This window comes from Bubalus kerabau, chromosome X (genome assembly GCF_029407905.1).
Source record: "Bubalus kerabau isolate K-KA32 ecotype Philippines breed swamp buffalo chromosome X, PCC_UOA_SB_1v2, whole genome shotgun sequence".
Classification (NCBI taxonomy): Eukaryota; Metazoa; Chordata; class Mammalia; order Artiodactyla; family Bovidae; genus Bubalus; species Bubalus kerabau.
The window spans coordinates 107201609-107215304 of record NC_073647.1 but is presented as its reverse complement, the minus strand read 5'-3'; the positions used below and the strand labels follow the sequence as shown (position 1 = coordinate 107215304).

General features: G+C 37.4%; 1 protein-coding gene across 8 annotated transcripts in view; it reads right to left on the bottom strand.

The window, feature by feature from the left end:
* KANTR (KANTR integral membrane protein) overlaps positions 1–13696 on the bottom strand; it is a 70834-nt gene that overhangs the window by 49240 nt on the left and 7898 nt on the right. Inside the window, exon 3 of one of the 8 annotated variants that reach the window (XR_008708622.1) lies at positions 13–492. The exons of the other annotated variants lie outside the window; for them this stretch is intronic. The gene's annotated coding sequence lies outside the window, so the exon portion shown is untranslated. Of the gene's footprint in view, positions 1–12; positions 493–13696 lie in introns of those variants that run through there. 8 annotated transcript variants of the gene reach the window in all.

The window sequence follows — 13696 nt, the reverse complement described above, 5'->3', positions numbered from 1 at the left end:
ATTGGATCTGAAATCTAATCACATTATCACAAGAAATTTTTAAAAATATATTTGTCAGTGAAACAAAAGCTGTTAGATATCATTTCACTTGTTAAACATTTTTAAACAACTTAGAAGTTGGTTTTAAATACTTTATCACCTAATTGTACAAAAAAAGATTTTTATTGATGGTGACTGTTAAGAATTTGAAGAATACTTCATTAAAAAGTCTTGATCAGGATTTGTATGTAGCCATTTCAAGCATAAAACTTGATATAAAATAAACATGTTAAGGAAGCAAATTTCAAGTTTTTAATTAAAAATTTTGAAAATATTTAAAGTTTAATATTCACTTAATATTAAAAATGAAAACACCAGACCAAGGTGGTTTCACAGGAGAATTCTACCAAACAGATCATTCCAATAGCATCTTCCAGAATATTGTAAACGAGGGAACACTGACTCATTCTATGATGCAAGCAGGACTTGATGCCAAAAGCAAATAAAAACAGCCTGAGAAAGGAAAATCAAAGACTGGTTTAACTCATGAACACAGATACAGAAATCCTAAACAAAATATTAACAAACTGAATCTAGTATCATATAAAAAGGAAAAGATCATGACCAAGTTGTATTTACACCAGAAATGCAAATGTAGTCTAACATGCGGAAAATCTATAAATGTCATTTATCACATCATCAGATTATTGGAGGGAAAAAAATATAATCATCCTAAGAAGCAGAAAATGTATTAGATAAAGAATACCCTTTAATGATTTAAAAACAATAACAAAAACTTCTTATCATAGATGAACAGTATGCTGCTGCTGCTGCTGCTATGTCACTTCAGTCGTGTTCAACTCTGTGCGACCCCATAGACGGCAGCCCACCAGGCTCCCCCGTCCCCGGGATTCTCCAGGCAAGAACACTGGAGTGGGTTGCCATTTCCTTCTCCAATGCATGAAAGTGAAAAGTGGAAGTGAAGTCGCGCAGTCGTGTCCGACTCTCCGCGACCCCATGGACTGCAGCCTACCAGGCTCCTCCATTCATGGGATTTTCCAAGCAAGAGTACTGGAGTGGGTTGCCATTGCCTTCTCTGAGATGAACAGTATAGAACTTGTTTAATCTGATAAAACCTGTAGGAATCTACAGCAAATATCATTCTTACTATGGAAAAGTTAGTGGTGTTTCCTCTAAAATATCCAACAAGTTAAGAAAGCCCACGACCATCTTTTCTATTTGCCATTGTACTGGCGGTCCTGGGCATCTCAGTAACACAAAAAAAATAAAAGCATGAAGATTGGAAAGGAAAAAACAAAACTGTCATTATTAATAGCTGATATGGCAGTCAACATAGAAAACACAAAAGAATATATAGACATCTCAAAAGGAAGCAGGGCTCTTTGAGAAATGGTTAATTCTGGGGTTGGGGTTGGGGCAGGAAGATCAAAGATAAGTAGAGAGTATTTTGTAGAGCTGGCAAATAAGGAAGTACTTAAAAACAAAAGGATGGGGGCCATATCAAAGGGACACAGAAGCTAAACTAAGAGCCTCCAGTAGCTAAAGCTGGAACAATTTGAGCCACAGGACAAATAACAGTATTGGATTTATAACTCAAATTATTAAACAAATATATATCAGTTCATACTGACATAAGCAAGCAACTGAATAAATAAGCAAACAAATAAAGGAGAAGAAATAAATCTTTTTTATAGAAGAATTCCAGATACTATATGTAATTACACCCCCTTCCAGAGGTGGAGGTTAATTTATTCCCTTCTCCTTGATGGTGAGCTAAATTCTTTCAAAGAAAAGACAGTGAAAAGGGGAAAAAATAGCAGCTTTATAGTGGAGCAATCTGGTAAACACTACCTTAACTAAGTGGTGAAAGTCAACATCATCAGGGATGTCATAGGGATATCACATACTCCTGATATGATGTGATGGAAATGGCACTTGAACTCCGTGGTATTCTTTCCAAGACCAACCCCAGTCTAATTATGAGGAAAACTTCAGACAAATCCAAATTGTGGGACATTCTATAATACATCTCAAAACTGTTAAGGTTATAAAAAACAAGGAGACTAAGAAACTATCATAGACCAGAAGACACAAAAGAGACATGACAACTTAAATGCATTGTGGTATTTGGAATTGGATCCTAGAATAGAAAAAGGACAATAGTGAGAAGACTATATAAAGTCTGAAGTTTAGTTAATAGTCATATACCAATGTTGTTTTCTTAGTTTTGATAAGCATATCATGGTGAAGAGTATACAGGAACTCTCCATACTGTCTCTTTATTTACTTTTCTATAAATGAAATCCTTCCAAAATTAAAAGTTTGCTAAAGGTAATGAAAGTTTAGCAAGATGAATGGCTATAACAACAATATAAAAAATCAACTTCATTTCTATACACCTGCAAAAGAGATAAAACATATTAAATAACACGATCTCATTTATAGCAGCAGATTAGAAATGAGATTTATAAACAGATCTCATCTATAAAAGTCATAAATAACAAGGAAAAAAACTAATACAAAATACGCAAAAACCTGTATAGAAAATTATAAAGCTCTATCAAGACATTCAACAGTTTATTTAAAATGAAAGGATATATCATGTGTAGAGCCAGGAAGAGTCACCATGATAAACACAGCAATTTTCTTCAAACTGATCTACAGATTTACTCCAATTCCAATGTTTTTGTAAACATGACAAAGCTCATTCTGAAATGTGTTTGAAATAACAAAGGGCCAAGAATATATACTACTACTAAAGAAAAATAGGATGGGAAAATTTTGCTCCATTAAATACCAAGACTCTTTATGAAGCTAAATAATTAAAGGTAGTGTAGTACTGATTCAGGGGCAAAAAGTCGGCCAATATCAGGGACCCCAGAAACAGACCTACACAAATGTGAAACTTGGATGCATGACAGAAGTGGCACTTCAGATCACAGCGCTATCCATGGGGGCAATAACACAACTGGCCTTCTGCCCTATGACTCGTATCACACAAAAATCGATTCCAGTTAGATTGAGGACTTAAAAGTAAGAGGTAAACCTTTAAATTTTTATTAGAAGAAAATAAAGAATATCTTTATGACCACAGGTTAGGGAAGACAATACACAAAAAGAACTGGCTACAGAGAAAAAATTGAATTGTTTAACTCACTTAAAATTAGGAATTTCTGCTCATGCAAAGACACCATAAAGAAAAAAAAACAAGGCCACAAACTGAGAGAAGATACTCAAAACATGTAACTGACAAATGATGAGTAGTATCCATGGAATTCTCCAGGCCAGAATGCTGGAGTGGGTAGCCTTTCCCTTCTCCAGGGGATCTTCCCAACCCAGGGATTGAACCCAGGTCTCCTGCATTGCAGGTGGATTCTTTACCAGCTGAGCCACAAGGGAAGCCCAAGAATACTGGAGTGGGTAGCCTATCCCTTCTCCAGCGGATCTTCCCAACCCACGGATCTAACCGGGATCTCCTGCACTGCAGGCGGATTCTTTACCAGCTGAGCTATGAGGGAAGCCAAATAGCTAAAACTTTTCTGTTATTCAATAAAAATGATAAAAATATCCATTTTTAAAATGGGCAAAAGATATTAACAGTCGTTGCACAGAAGAAGAAACATGTATGACCAATAAACATGAAAAAGTGCTCTACCACATTAGTAATTTGAAAAATGCTAATTATGTCCACAAAGACTCACTATAATGACAAAAATTTAAAAGTGGGACAATATCAAGTATTGATAGGGTGTGTGTGAATGAATGGGACCTCTTATAAATTGCTGAAAGGTGTGTAAATTGGTAATAACAGTTTAAAATACATTTTGGCATAATCTTGTCAAGATGAATGTTTATAGGTCTTATTAACCAGAAATTCCATACATAGGTATATAACTTGGAAAAGTGAGTGTGCAAGTGTACCAGGAGACATGTACAAGAATGTTCGTACTAGCACTTTCTATAAGAGCAAAAGCTAGAAATGATCCAAATGCCCCTCAACATGTAAATGGATGAATAGTTTGTTTTGGGGTCACCCAATGAAATATTATACAATTGAGAATGAACAAGTTACAGCTACATGCAAAACAGGTGAATCTTGGAAACGCAATAGTGAGGGAAAAAAGTACGTCACAGAAGACCACATATAGTATGATACTAGTTTTTTATGGATCTCACAACCAAGCCAAATAAACAACATATTGGTTACACATCTCCAAAAATATGAATAAAAAATAAACAAGAGGGAGATGGTAGGGAGGTTCAAAAGGAAGGGGATATATGTATACCTATGGCTGATTCATGTTGAGGTTTGACAGAAAACAACAAAATTCTGTAAAACAATTATCCTTCAATAAAAAAATAAATAAAGAGCAGGGGAATGTTAAATACAAGACCTAGGAGAATGGTAATTTCTGGCAGGGGGTGGGAAATGGGACAGAAAATGACACAGGGATAAATGCTATCATTAATGTTGTTCTTGGGTAAAGGTGGAGTTCCTGGGTTTTCATTATTATTGTTATCTTTATAATTCATGTATATAATGCATATATTCTTTTATTATATGTCTAAGATATTTTATAAGAACAAACACAGAATGGGAAAAGAGTAGGAAGAAATGAGTAGGAAGAATAATTTCTCTTTTGAAGAGTTTTGTTGTTAGAGAAATAGAAAAATAAATTCATATTTACAAGGGGATGTGGGACAAAGAGAGTGTCACGTTTTTTAAAGATGGGAGCAACAGGAGATGGATGGAATGGCAGTGAGGACACTGATAAGCCAGCTATTCCTCTTAAACAATGAAAATATGGGCAAACCAACTTAAATCAATCAGTTCAAAACTCTGGCAATTAACAAGGGCATAAAATGAAGTGAAAATAATTGATCCAAAAGAAACAACTAAATCATGGCAAGATAGCAGGTTCTGTGTAACATTTTTGTGTATGTGACACTTTACCTTGTGACTATTCCTATGCCCCCTCCCGCTCCACTAAGTGGTTCAGCACCCAAAGGTGAATAAATTTCAGAAAACACAGATGCCTTGGGCGGGAATTTAAAAGGAAGTCATGGAGAAGGAGACAACTATAGAGAACTTTGAAAAGCTCTGACATATTCCAGGGAATCTAAAGAACTGTCCACAAGAAAGCCAGGAAAGGAGAGGGCCGAAGTCATGACTTCTGGCTGACTGTGAGGCTCTGTGTAAACAGAAAGTGAGAACTCAGGCTACCTTGCAATCTGGCTGAAATTTGAAGGCATGCCTTCTCACACAGATCTCCTTGGCAGAGGGTGGAAGATATATAGACAAGACATTTAAGGAAATCTGACCAATCACTGGCTGACCACCAAATTATACTTTCCAGGTGTGACCCCTAGGAATCCAGGTTTAAAAATAAAAACAATAGTAATTTAAAAAAAGCTAGCAGAGAACTCAGAAGCCACATAATGCAGGGAATATACAATCCATAGAATTAGTCAAGAAAAGTTGCCAAATGAATGACAACAAGAAAAATAACGACAACCACACAACACATGTGCACACATGCGTACACACACACACAAACCAGAACAATAAACCTTGAGGGTGGAAGAGTTTGATACCAGAATTTTTAGAGTAGAATATCTAAAATGTCCCATTTTTGACAAGAAATTAGGAGACATACAAAGAAACAGTAAAGTATGTTATATATAGAGGGAAAAATGCAGCCAAAAGAACATGTCCCTGAGGGGGCCAATGTTTGGGACTAAATAGACAAAGACTTTAAATAAACTATTATAAATATTTTTTGAAGAACTAAAGGAAACCATATCTAAAGAAGGAAAGTGTGAGAAGAATGTCTCACATTCTTCTAGATATAGAGATATATCAATAAAGAGATAGAAATCATTTAAAAACTCAAATAGAAAATCTGGAGTTGAGGAGCTTCCCTGGTGACTTCAGTGTAAAGAATCTTCCTGCCAATTCACGAGACACGGTTCGATCCCTAGTCCGGGAAGATCCCACATGCCACGTGGCAACTAGGCCCATTTGCCACAACTGCTGAGCCTGTGCTCTAGACAGCGCTCTGAAACAAGAAAAACCACTGCAATGAGAAGCCCGTGTACTGCAACTAGAGAAAGCAAAGAGTAGTCCCCAACTTGCTGCTAGAGAACACCCACACACAGCAATGAAGATCCAGCACAGCCAAAAAAAAAACCAAAACATAAATAATTTTTTTTTTAAAGAAAAAAAGTCTGGAGTTGAAAGGTATAGTAACTGAAATAAAAATTTCACTTAGAGGGGCTCAACAATACATTGAGCTGGCAGAAGAGGGAAAGGATAACTGATAGGTCAAACAGAGATTATCCATTTTTGAAAAGCTGAAAGAAAAAAGAATGGAAAAAAAAGAAACAACCTCACACACCTGTGGGACACCATCAAGTGTACCAGCATACACATAATGGGAGTCTTGGAAGGAAAAGAGGATGAGAAAGGGGCCAAAACATCACAAATTTGAAAGATATCAATCTATACGTTCAAGAAGCTCAAGTAGAATAAATTTGAAGAGATCCAGAAACTGATGAAAGTCGAAGACAAGAGAATCTTGAATGTAGCAAGAGAAAAATGACTTAACGTATATAAGGGATACTCAATAAGATTAATAGCTGATTTATCATTAGCAACCATGGAGGCCAGAAGACAGTGTAATGACATCTTCAAAATGTTGAAAGAAACAGATGGAGAATTCTTTATCTAGCTAAACTGTCCATCAAACATGAAAAAAAGTTATAAACAAAAACTGAAAGAATTTGTTACTAGTAGACTTATCCTACAAGAAATACTAATTTAAAGCTGAAATGAAAGCACACTAAATGTTAACTTGAAGGTAACTACACAGGTATTATGACAGAAAGTATTTTTGTTTGTAAGACTTTTATTTTCCTATCTGTTTTAAAAGACAACTACAAAAGACAAAGACAACTACATAGACCAATAATAATAAAACTGTGTTGGCAGCTTATAGTGTATAAAGAGGTAATTTGTACGATAATGATACTATGAAGGAGGGAAGAGGAAACAGAGGTATACTAGAGCAAAGCTTTTACATACTAATGAAATTAAGTTAGAATTAACCCAAAGTAGATTGTTTCAAGTTAAGATGTAATCCTCAGGGCAACAACTAAGAACTTAACTCAAAAATAAAGAGTTAACAAGGAAATTAAAAATTTATAATAGAAAATATCTACTAGATACATAAGGAGAGGAACTGAAGAACAAGGGAACAGAAAAGACATAAGACATACACAAAGCAAGTATCAATCCTTCACAAACTCCTCTAAAAAGCAGGAGGAAACACTTCCCAATTCATTTTATACAACCTGTATTATCCTGACACCAAAATCAAACAAAAACAAGAAAATTACAGACCAATATCCCTTATGAATACAGATGTAAAAATCCTCAACCAAACACTAGCAAACCAAGTTCAGTTACATATAAAAAGTGTTAAATAAAATGACCAATTAGGATTTATTTCAGGAATGCAAAGTTAAGTTTACTACCTGAAAATTAATCAGTGTAATGTACCATATTAGTAGAACAAACATAAACTCCACAGGAACATCTCAGTAGATGCAGAAAAAGCATTTGACAAAATCCAACATCCATTTGGATCATTTACAGAATGACCTCTGTTCATTTCCTAGGCAAACCATTCAATATCACGGTAGTCCAAGTCTATGCTCCGACCAGTAATGCTGAAGAAGCTGAAGTTGAACGGTTGTATGAAGACATACAAGACCTTTTAGAACTAACACCCAAAAAAAGATGTCCTTTTCATTATAGGGGACTGGAATGCAAAAGTAGGAAGTCAAGAAACACCTGGAGTAACAGGCAAATTTGGCCTTGGAGTATGGAATGAAGCAGGGCAAAGGCTAATAGAGTTCTGCCAAGAGAATGCACTAGTCATAGCAAACACCCTCTTCTAACAACACAAGAGAAGACTCTACACATGGACATCACCAGATGGGCACACTGAAATCAGACTGATTATATTCTTTAGAGCCAAACATGGAGAAAATCTATACAGTCAGCAAAAACAAGACCAGGAGCTGACTATGGCTCAGATCATGAACTCCTTATTGCCAAATTCAGACTGAAATTGAAGAAAGTGGGGAAAACCACTAGACCATTCAGGTATGACCTAAATCAAATCCCTTATGATTATACAGTGGAAGTGAGAAATAGATTTAAGGGACTAGATCTGATAGATAGAGTGCCTGATGAACTATGGAATGAGGTTCGTGACACTGTACAGGAGACAGGGATCAAGACCATTACCATGGAAAAGAAATGCAAAAAAGCAAAATGGCTGTCTGAGGAGGCCTTACAAATAGCTGTGAAAAGAAGAGAAGCGAAAAGCAAAGGAGAAAAGGAAAGATATACCCATTTTAATGCAGAGTTCCAAAGAATAGCAAGGAGAGATAAGAAAGCCTTTCTCAGCTATCAATGCAAAGAAATAGAGAAAAACAATAGAATAGGAAAGACTAGAGATCTCTTCAAAAAAATTAGAGATACCAAGGGAACATTTCATGCAAAGATGGGCTTGATAAAGGACAGAAATGGTATGGACCTAAAAGAAGCAGAAGATATTGAGAAGAGGAGGCAAAAATACACAGAAGAACTGTACAAAAAAGATCTTCACGACCCGGATAATCACGATGGTGTGATCACTCACCTAGAGCTAGACATCCTGGAATGTGAAGTCAAGTGGGCCTTAGGAAGCATCACTACGAACAAAGCTAGTGGAGGTGATGGAGTTCCAGTTGAGCTATTTCAAATCCTAAAAGATGATGCTGTGAAAGTGCTGCACTCAATGTGCCAGCAAATTTGGAAGACTCAGCAGTGGCCACAGGACTGGAAAAGGTCAGTTTTCATTCCAACCCCAAAGAAAGGCAATGCCAAAGAATGCTCAAACTACCGCACAATTGCACTCATCTCACACGCTAGTAAAGTAATGCTCAAAGTTCTCCAAGCCAGGCTTCAGCAATACGTGAACCGTGAACTTCCAGATGTTCAAGCTGGTTTTAGAAAAGGCAGAGGAACCAGAGATCAAATTGCCAACATCCGCTGGATCATCGAAAAAGCAAGAGAGTTCCAGAAAAACATATATTTCTGCTTTATTGACTATGCCAAAGCCTTTGACTGTGTGGATCACAATAAACTGTGGAAAATTCTGAAAGAGATGGGAATACCAGACCACCTGACCTGCCTCTTGAGAAACTTGTCTTCAGGTCAGGAAGCAACAGTTAGAAATGGACATGGAACAACAGACTGGTTCCAAATAAGAAAAGGAGTACGTCAAGGCTGTATATTGTCACCCTGCTTATTTAACTTCTATGCAGAATACATCATGAGAAACGCTGGGCTGGAGGAAGCACAAGCTGGAATCAAGATTGCCGGGAGAAATATGAATAAGCTCAGATATGCAGATGACACCACTCTTATGGCAGGAAGTGAAGAAGAACTAAAGAGCCTCTTGATGAAAGTGAAAGAGGAGAGTGAAAAATTTGGCTTAAAGCTCAACATTCAGAAAACTAAGATCATAGTATCTGGTCCCATCACTTCATGGCAAATAGATGGAAAAACAGTGGAAACAGTGTCAGACTTTATTTTGGGGGGCTCCAAAATCACTGCAGATGGTGATTTCAGCCATGACACTAAAAGACACTTACTCTTTGGAAGGAAAGTTATGACCAACCTAGACAGCATATTAAAAAGCAGAAACATTACTTTGCCAACAAAGGTTCATCTAGTCAAGGCTATGGTTTTTCCAGTGGTCATGTATGGATGTGAGAGTTGGACTATAAAGAAAGCTGTGTGCTGAAGAATTGATGCTTTTGAACTGTGGTGTTGGAGAAGACTCTTGAGAGTCCCTTGGACTGCAAGGAGATCCAACCAGTTCATTCTAAAGGAGATCAGTCCTGGGTGTTCATTGGAAGGTTAGATGTTGAAGCTGAAACTCCAATAGTTTGGCCATCTGATGTGAAGAGCTGACTCATTTTAAAAAACCCTGTTGCTGGGAAAGATTGAGGGCAGGAGGAGAAAGGGATGACAGAGGATGAGACAGTTGGATGGCATCATCAACTCAATGGACATGAGTTCAGGTAGGCTCCGGGAGTTGGTGTTGGACAGGGAGGCCTGGCGTGCTGTGGTTCATGGGGTCGCAAAGAGTCAGAGATGACTGAGCGACTGAACTGAACTGAACATCCATATGTGGCAAAAAAAAACTCAGGGAACTAGGAGTAGAAGAGAATTTACTCAACTGCTACCAACACGCTTATTGGAGAACTACTCAATACTTTCCCCCTACGATCAGGAATAAGATGAGGATGTCTGCTCTTGTTGTTTCTAGTCAATACTATAACTCTAGACAGGGTAACTGGTCAAGAAAAATAAACACAAGGCAACCAGATGGGAAAATAAAAGTAAAACTACCTCTATTTGTAGATGACATGATCTTATACACAGACACTCCTAAGGAATCCAGTTAAAAAAAAAAAACCTATTTGAACTAATAAACAAGTTCAGAAATGTGACCAGATAGAAATCAATAAACAAATCAATTGTATTTTACACACTAGCACTAAACAATCAGCAAGTGAAAGTAAGAAAACAACCCCATTTATAATAGTAGCAAAAAGAATAAAATATCTAGGATAAGTTTAGCAAAATAAGTGCAAGACTTGTACACTGAAAATACAAAACACTTTTGAAAGAAAGAAGGCATGGACTGGATGACTTAATATTGTTGAATGGCAATACTTCCCCAATTAATATACAGATTCAACACAATCTCCATGAAAATTTTAGCTGATTCTCTGCAGGAATTGACAAGATGATTCTAAAATTCATATGGAAATGCAAAGGACTTCACCAAAACAATCTTGAAAAAGAAGAACAAAGTTGGAGGACTCCCATTTCCTGATTTAAAAATTGACTACATAGCTAATTTAATCAAAACAGTGTGGTCTGGCATAGTGACAAATATGTAATTCAATGGACTAGAATTGAGAGTTCAAAAATTAACCTTTACATTTATGATTTATGGTCAACTGATTTTTCCCAAGGTCGTCAAGACAATCCAATGAGGGAAAGAATACTCTTCAACAACAGGTGCTGGGACAAGTAGATATCCACAAGTAGAAGAACGAAATTTGGACTGCTACCTCACAGCAAGCACAAAAATTAATTCAAAATGGATCACTGGCTTAAATTTAAGAGCTAAAACCATGCAATTCCTAGAAGAAGACAATGGAATAAATCTTTGTGACCTTGGTTTATGGAATGATTTCTTGTATATGACACAAAAAGCTCAAGTAAGAAAAGAAAAAAACAGATAAACTGAACTTCATCAAAATTAAAAGCTTTTGTGAATCAAAGGACACCACCAAGAAAGTGAAAAAATAGCCCACAGAATGGGAGGAAAGATTTGCAATTCATATATCTGACAAGAGACATATTTAAAATATATAAAGAAGTCTTACAATCCAACAATAAAAAGATAAATAATCTAATTTTAAAAGGGCTAATGATTTAAGTAGACATTTCTCCAAAAACGATGTACAAATAGTCAATTTACAAATAGTCAATAAACACACGAAAAGATATTCAACAGCATTAATTATTAGGGAAATGTAAATAAAAACCACAATGAGACACCACTTCATACTCATTGCTGCTAAGCTGCTAAATCACTTCAGTCGTGTCCAACTCTGTGTGACCCCAGAGACAGCAGCCCACCAGGCTTCCCCGTCCCTGGGATTCTCCAGGCAAGAACACTGGAGTGTGTTGCCATTTCCTTCTCCAATGCATGAAAGTGAAAAGTGAAAGTGAAGTCGCTCAGTCGTGTCGGACTCTTAGCGACCCCATGGACTGCAGCCCACCAGGCCCTCCATCCATGGGATTTTCCAGGCAAGAGTACTGGAGTGGGGTGCCATTGCCTTCTCCGTCATACTCATTAGGATGGCTATAATAAAAAAGACAGACAATAAAATAAAAAGTGTTGAGGATATGAAGAAATTGAACCCTTAAACCCTTAAACATTGCCTCAAGGCATGTAGGATCTTAGTTTCCTGACCAGGGACAGAACTCATGCCCCTTTCAGTGGAATAACAGCGTTTTGACCGCTGGACTACCAGGGAAGTCTAGTGCAGCCACTTTTGTGAACAGTTTTGACAGTCCCTCAAAAAGTTAAACACAGAGTTGTCATATGACCAAGCAGTCCCACTCCTAGGTATCTACCCAAGAGAAAAGAAAACATATTCTAAGTGAAAGAAGCCACTCACAAGGGCCAATATACTGTATGATCCCATTTATATGAGATGTCTAGAGGAGACAAATCAATAGAAACAGAAAGTAGATTAGTGGCTGCCTAGGGTGGGGGGAGGGGGAGTCGTGGGGAGTAACTGCTAATGAGTATGAAGCTTCTTTTTGGAGGGAATAAAAATGTTCTAAAATTGACTGCGGTGATGGCTGCACAATGCTGTGAATATACTAAAGATCACCGAATAGTACCTTTAAAAGGGTGAGTTTTATGGTATGTGAAATATATCTCAATAAAGCTGTAACAAAGACATGGAAGCAATAACAGGATGTCTGTGTGCTAGTGGGAATAATCTTGTAGAGGGGGGAAATTGAGGCAGGAGAGAGGGAGAAATTGCTGAAGCAATATCCTCATGTAGGTAAGAGGATAGGATCTAGTGCCAAACTGGAAGAACAGGATTTTGATGACAGTATGGACAGTGTTTCCATAATAACGAAAAACAAGGCAGAGTATGTGAGTACAGATGCTGTTTGGTATTTGGCTGTAGTAATGGGAATCTGTGGAGGTTTTCTTCTGATGGTTTAAAATGTTCAATCAAGTGGGCAGCCTGAGCCTAGGATGGGAGAGGAGGTGTTGGAGATTTGAGGAGAGAGAAGGCATGAAATAGTCATCTAGAAGGGTAGGACAGTGAATGGTCTAGGGAATTACAGTGGAGCTGGCAGAGTTGGATTTAAGCAGGGCTGGTGTTTTGCCTGATAAGGATGCTATAGTGACAGGCAGCAAGGGAAGTGACGATGTATGCAAGGGGATGATTATTTTGATGGACCATGGAATCTAAGCTGATTAAAGGAAGGACATGGGAACCTGGAGAAAGTAAAGGGTAGTGAAAACGTTCAATCCCAGTGGCATTGAAGGGCTGTTGGAATTGGGGTGCTGGAAGGAGTGAGCTAGAACGATAGTTACTGGTTGGAGAGCAGGATACCTGAAACAGATTATGGAGGTGATGCAGTCACAGGTAACTGATAAGACGGGGAAGACTATCAGGGTGCACGCCTGAGGTGTGGCTGAAGGCAAGAATACCATAGAAAAACAGACTACAGAACTGAGAGACAAGAACATTGGAAGGGTCATCTGTGAGGATATTAAAGTCACCAAGAAGTAGGACTGGAGTAGTGTTACAGAGAGTAACAGTGTAGCTAAATTTTTCTAGGAATGGGGCATGAGGCATGAGGCAGGTACGTGTGTATGTCTGTACCTGACTATAACAGACAGACAGGTGATGGTATAGTTTGATGACCTGAGATTTAAAATGAAGTGGTTGATACTCATATAATCTTAATGTAACTCTCCATAAATTACTCATTAATTACAAAGGAAAAAAAAGAGTACAATGGAGA